General features: G+C 38.7%; 1 pseudogene; it reads right to left on the bottom strand.

The window, feature by feature from the left end:
• Positions 1-4,188: 4,188 nt before the first annotated feature.
• On the bottom strand, positions 4,189-5,557 carry LOC123254105 (annotated as a pseudogene).
• Between the last annotated feature and the right edge of the window lie 454 nt (positions 5,558-6,011).

Here is a 6,011-nt window from a genome sequence, read left to right as displayed (position 1 = left end):
CCCAGGAGCTCCAAGGGGGAATTCCTGGTTAAGAAGGCTACAGAGAAGAAGCAGAAATCTTAACATTCTTCACCATAGACTGATATAGGATACCTCAAAAGCACCAAAAAACCCAAATCCAGGTGAAAAGAAGGGACTCCACAATAGGGAGCAGCATTGAAGGTACATGGGATTTGGCCCCTTTCATGTCATAGGGGGTGAAATAGATTCTACCAAAATACAAGCTGATCAAGCCTACCACACCTCACCCATGTTAGAGAGTCAGAACCAGCTTCCCAGAAATATAGGAACCTGGGGCAACATTTAGGTTCTTGGCAGCTGACAAAGGACACCAGGGATGTACCCCAGAGAGGGGCTAGACTTGAGACTTCAGGAGGCTAGAGTGTGGAGACCTTGGGCTCAGAAATACAGCTGAGATGGGTGGCCACTCAGAGTCTTGGAAAATTAGCCTCAGGCAAAAAATGCTCCATAGTTCCATACACAGAAAGTCAGCCTTCTTTATTCCTACTTCTGGTTGGGGAAGAAAATCCAGCATAGTCATGGCAAGCAATCCCCAACATTCAAACACCAGAAAGAACAAGAAAAAGGCATTGATGCTAGATAATTTATCCTGAGAAAAAAGGCAAAACACATAGGAGACAGCAAAGGGGGGAAAAACAAACAAACACATCCATGCCTTCCCCAGAAAAAGAGAAATTGGCCACAAGCCCTTGAAGACTTCTAATGTGATATCACGAGAAAGGTGAAGGAGATTTGGCAAGAAAAGTGGGAAATAGCTGAAAAAGAAATTAACAGTTTAAAAGACAGAAACTCCCAATTAGAGAAAGATGCCCAAAGGTTAAAAGACAGAAACACCCAATTACGGAAAGATGCCACAAAAATCAAATGAAATGATAACCAAATTGGAGATGAAATTTAAATAGCTGGAAACCATGAAAACAGGATAGACCAAACTTGAAAGGAAAATCAAAGGATTATAACAGAAAACTGGTATTTAAAGACCAAAATTGGGCAAGAGGAATTCAATGGTCTCACAAAACAGCACAAATTAATGAAGCAAAGTCAAAAGAGTGATATAATAGAAAGAAACATGAAATATCATGCTGAGAAAATATATCAACTTGAGAACATCTCTAAGAGACAATTTGACAATTATTTGGTCTACTGGAGAAACACCAAAGCAAGAGGAACCTAGAAAACATATTACAAGAAATTATCCAAGAAAACTAGCCTGAAATTCTCCAACAGAAGGACAAAATAGACATTGAAAGAATCCATTGTTAACACTCTAGACTAAATCTTCAAAAGACAACTCCAAAGAATATATACCTGAGTGGATCTATCACTATCCACATCTGTGTAATATAGAGAGTGGGGGTCATATGGTTTTTTCTAGCTTTGGCTGAGTTCCAAAAAGCAGTTAGGGTTTGGAATCTTGAGGAAAAGACAGTTGATGAGGGTCTCCCATGAAGGGAGGTTGTCTGATTCAGCGGAGCTGCTTCCTTACCTAGCTGTAGTATTGAAATTTAGCCTAGCTTTGATATATTTACTTGAGAAATTATTATTTGGGATAAACCCTTTATATCTTCCTTCCCTAATATTATTTCTACCTTCCCTCCCTTACCTTATATGTCAGTGGAGTTAATAAGGAGAGTGATTAGAGAGGAGTTCAAAATCTATGAAGGGTTAATTGTTATTTGACAATATTAGATATAGAGAAACTAGTCAGTCATCATTTATTTTGTAAGCTGAGTTAAAGGCTGGTCCTTACTCAGACTCCATCTTTGTCTCCCTTCCCCCACTTGAGTTTCCTGAGACAACTGTTAGGGCTTTCCTTTGATCCACTCTCCTGATAAATCATCCTTTAAAGATAACAAACCCTTTTGTGTTTCAACAGACCTATTAGTATAATTTGTCAGTTAGTTATTAAGAGAGGGAAGAAGAGGGAAAGAACCAACATACTCTGGGCTTGAAGGGAAGCTGGGGTATCCATCTTGGAGGAAGGTGTAACTTCAAAACAAGTCCCTTCCTGTGAAATTAACTAAGCCTGTTGTTAATTTCAGTATAGTCTATTTCCCTCTGCCAGTGTTTGAGCCTAAGTCCCAGTCTGAAAAGCCTGCTGTGTTTGTCTGTTTAGTTTAATTTCTCCTCTCCCTGAAGATCTCTGTTTCCCTTCTGTGTTATATTCCTGACTTCAGCCCTATTATATTCTGAATCTCCTTAATCCCAGCCTACCTATAACCTAGATTATTCATTTAGCAAGTCTCTGACAACTTCCTTTTCAATTCCCTTATCCCAAACATCTTTCCTCAAATTATCCCTATTACACTATCCACATCTGTAGCTCTATCTCTCAATATATGTATTTATTATCCACTTGAATGAGAAATGATGCAGGTGAAGATGAAAGAGAAGTAAAACAAAATGATGAAACAGAAGTTGAGACACCATTGTATAGATTTTAGGCTACAATGGATCGGTTTTAAGGGTAAAGTATAAATATTGTTCATTCACAAGACCAAACTTTAGAGAAATAAACATGAAAAATGGCTGATAGGTTCTTTGAAGGAAATTTTTGAAATGAATATGCAAATCTAGGTTAGGATGTGTTAACTTGGAAATAACAGAGAATTACCAAATAATTAATAAAACCCACTCTTTAATCAGGAATGGGTATATACTTCAAATATTTAATCATTACATAGAGCCAAGTGTTAAAACACCTTTCTAAAGAAAAGGTTCTAGGAACCTGGGAACCATATCCCATGAGGAAAGCATTGTGCTAAGTAACAACTGCCCTGGGAGAAGAGATATCTCTTAGTGTCAGCTCCACCCAGGGAGAAAACACACTAGCTGCTTTCTCCCAAGAGTAAAGGAAATTGGGAGTACTTACATCATCTGGATAATTAGATATCACAAACAGTTAGGTAAATCACTTTGCAGCCAATAACTAGTTTATAAAGAAGCGTCAACTGTAACAAATCAAAGGCAAAAGTCAAACTACAAAACTGGACTTCATTTGATGAAAACTTTCATCCAATAGATAAGCCTTAAAAGAGGTGCTTAATATTCCACCCAAAATAGGGGTACTTGGCACTGGGATTTCTCTGAAGTAAGGGTAAACTGAGTCATCCAAAAATCCACATTGACAGTGGTTAGCACGAGGCACATCTCTGGACCTGTTTCCAATGGGAGAACTGCCTACAAAGCTTTCAGGTGGCCTTTGCAAGAAACCCTGGACCAGCTCTTGGAATTCATATAAATAAAGGAGGTGCCTTGTGACCCTTCTACTTCCTCACCCTATTTGTCAAAGAACTTTGGGGAGCCTCCCTCCCACAACTTTTTGTCAGGAAATGACTCACTCTGAGAATAATTGGGCACAAGGGAGGGAAATGTAGATTGGTCAAATTCAAGATAATGAGAGAATGGAAATGCCTCCATCCTGTGTCCAGACATACAGAGTATTAAATTATGCCAACATCTCCTCCTTCATCATTCACCTTCCAAAGACTGTAATGAGAGGAATTTTAACTCAGTGCTCAAGGTATTGGGGCCTGGGGGCTTGGGATTGTGGCAGGTACTAATCATTTAGAATCTCCTGCACTACTTGGAGTGGCTTTAGGAGAGAAAGTGTGCATGGGGGAATGATGGCTTCAGATCAAGATTTTGGTTTTCTTATTTCCTGAGTCCTTATTCTTTCCAGTTTCTATAATCCACAGCCAATTGTGGTCCCTATTGCTCTTTTTTAAAGCACTTTTTTTCATAACTTTAATAATAACAAAATAATTAAAGTCATCATTTATATAAATATAAAAAAATTTGCTCTCTTTAAGGGGTATATGAGATCACAGTTAATTTTTGTTGAGCTGAATTAGAATACTAAAAGTGGCTCTTTTAAAACAGCATCTTTTTAAGTAATAAAGCCACAGACTTAAGGTATTATAAGAGTGAAAAATATTGCTAGTAAAAATAATTTATGACACTAATAGGTTAATTTTTAGTGTGCAATACTGAGAATTACAGTAACAAGTGCAACAAAATATCAAACACTGAGGTTGTTAGACATTAACCAGAAAATAACCCTTGGAAGGCTATCAGACTGAAAATTTCCCTCCCAAACTTTTGGAAGTTTGGGATATGTGTGGAAGTCTCTAGCAGACATCTTTTGCTCATAACAGTATTAAGTAGTTATCTCTCCCCATTTGAGAGTCTCTCTCCAGAATCATAATGTTCTTGAATCACCCAAGTGGATGTGGAATTGGAATCTTTTAGCAATAAATTCCATTTATAGAACAACTTTATTCTCTATGTGCTCTTGTAATTTGTACATATGCCGGTCAATGTAGTCCACAAGTTTATTCTCCATCAGTTCCATATTTTTAGGAATTATCTTTTCCAAGTAGGAACAAACCAGCTGCTGTTCCACTCTAATGCTTACAATGCTTTCATTTGGCTTTGTATTGTTTCCCTTATTCTTGTCTCCTACTTGGAGATGGTTTACTTCACAACACGAGTCTTGAAGAAAAGGAAGCAGCTCAGAACTAGGTGTATTTGAGTTACCATTTGCTTTCTTTTGCAACCAAGAGGATATTAAAATTTTCAGATCATTTTCAGGAAGAATCTTGTTTTGTTGTATAGTTTTATTCTCTTCAGGATATTGAATATTTACTATCTTTTCTCAGGCCGAAATTTCTGTGTTTTTGTCCATATAAGCTTTTATATCTTCTGTGACTGCTCCCAATGTCCATCCAAACTTACAAGTAAAAGATGGAGTGGATGACTTATCTAATACTCATTAAGTTGTTGACTTGTGAAATCCATCAAGTATATGTTCATCTCCAAAGGGAGCTGGGTCTTTCTTCCCAAGATACACTGAAATTGTTCTCCAAAAGGAATACACATTCACTGTTTAAATCAAACCATGTTCATGAGTTGTTGAGCACCTGGTGATAATTTTGATCCCATGGACTCCCTCATGGTTTGAACACTGTCTAGATCTATCCTTGATCCTAGAACAGGAATGCTTGTTGAAGAATTTGCAGAAACTCTCCTTACTTGTACTATAATTTTACTCACAAATATACTTTGTTTATCACCAAAAGAAAGTAGCTTAATTTTACAAGTCTGTGGAACATTCTAATTTTAGGTATTTCTTATACAAAGTAATCTCATTTTCACTGTTCTGGATAGTACAAACATTCTCTCCTCCACTGGTTCCACAATATTCATCTCTAGCATACACTTCCATATTCCTCACTTCACTTAAAATCCTGAGTTAAACTATTTCTTCACATCTGTGAGGATTACATTTCAGTTATAGGAAGCAGGAATTTTGATCTTCATTGTCCACTTTCCTCTTCAAGAGAACAAGATCCTCACCCTGAGCCAGCGGCCCCAGCATCTCCTCATCGCTGCTGTCTTCATCACCACCATCAGGACCTTCATGGCCAGCATTAATCAGGTGAAGTCTCTGGGTCAATCCTCACCTAAGAGCCTCCCAGGAGGAAGAGGCCACCAAACCTGTAACCTCCCCATTTTCCTCAACCCCTGGCTCCATAAAGCCCTCAGGCCCTTCCAGTTGATGCCACCTCTGCCTCCCAAGCCAACCATTCACTTCCCTTCCTGGCTAGGCCGGGATGGCTCCACCCCTACCCAGAACTTGGACTGAACCGAACTGACTGGGGACCTGGTCCCTATTGCCCTTGACAGACCCAGTCTGTGATTGACATCAGGTGATCTAATGAGGGCCTACAGAAGTCCTGCTGCCAAATGTAGGCAGTTTTTGTTGCTAAACTCCCCAGCTGTCTGCAGGCAGGGCCTCCCTTGATTTTCCCTGTCTCTGTTTCACCTTTGGCTTGTATGTGCTTTCAATGATCTCCAGTTGTATAATGGTAGGGTCATCTAGAGCATGACCTAGCTTGATCTTGTTATTAATTTCAATCATTAGTTTAAGTTGTTCCTTCATCAGTGTAACCATATCCCCATTGTTCTTGCCTTTGCCAAAAAGTAGG

This window comes from Gracilinanus agilis, unplaced genomic scaffold (assembly GCF_016433145.1).
Source record: "Gracilinanus agilis isolate LMUSP501 unplaced genomic scaffold, AgileGrace unplaced_scaffold14924, whole genome shotgun sequence".
Lineage (NCBI taxonomy): Eukaryota > Metazoa > Chordata > Mammalia > Didelphimorphia > Didelphidae > Gracilinanus > Gracilinanus agilis.
The sequence above is the reverse complement of the archived record's forward strand: the minus strand, read 5'-3'. Positions and strand labels throughout refer to the sequence as shown.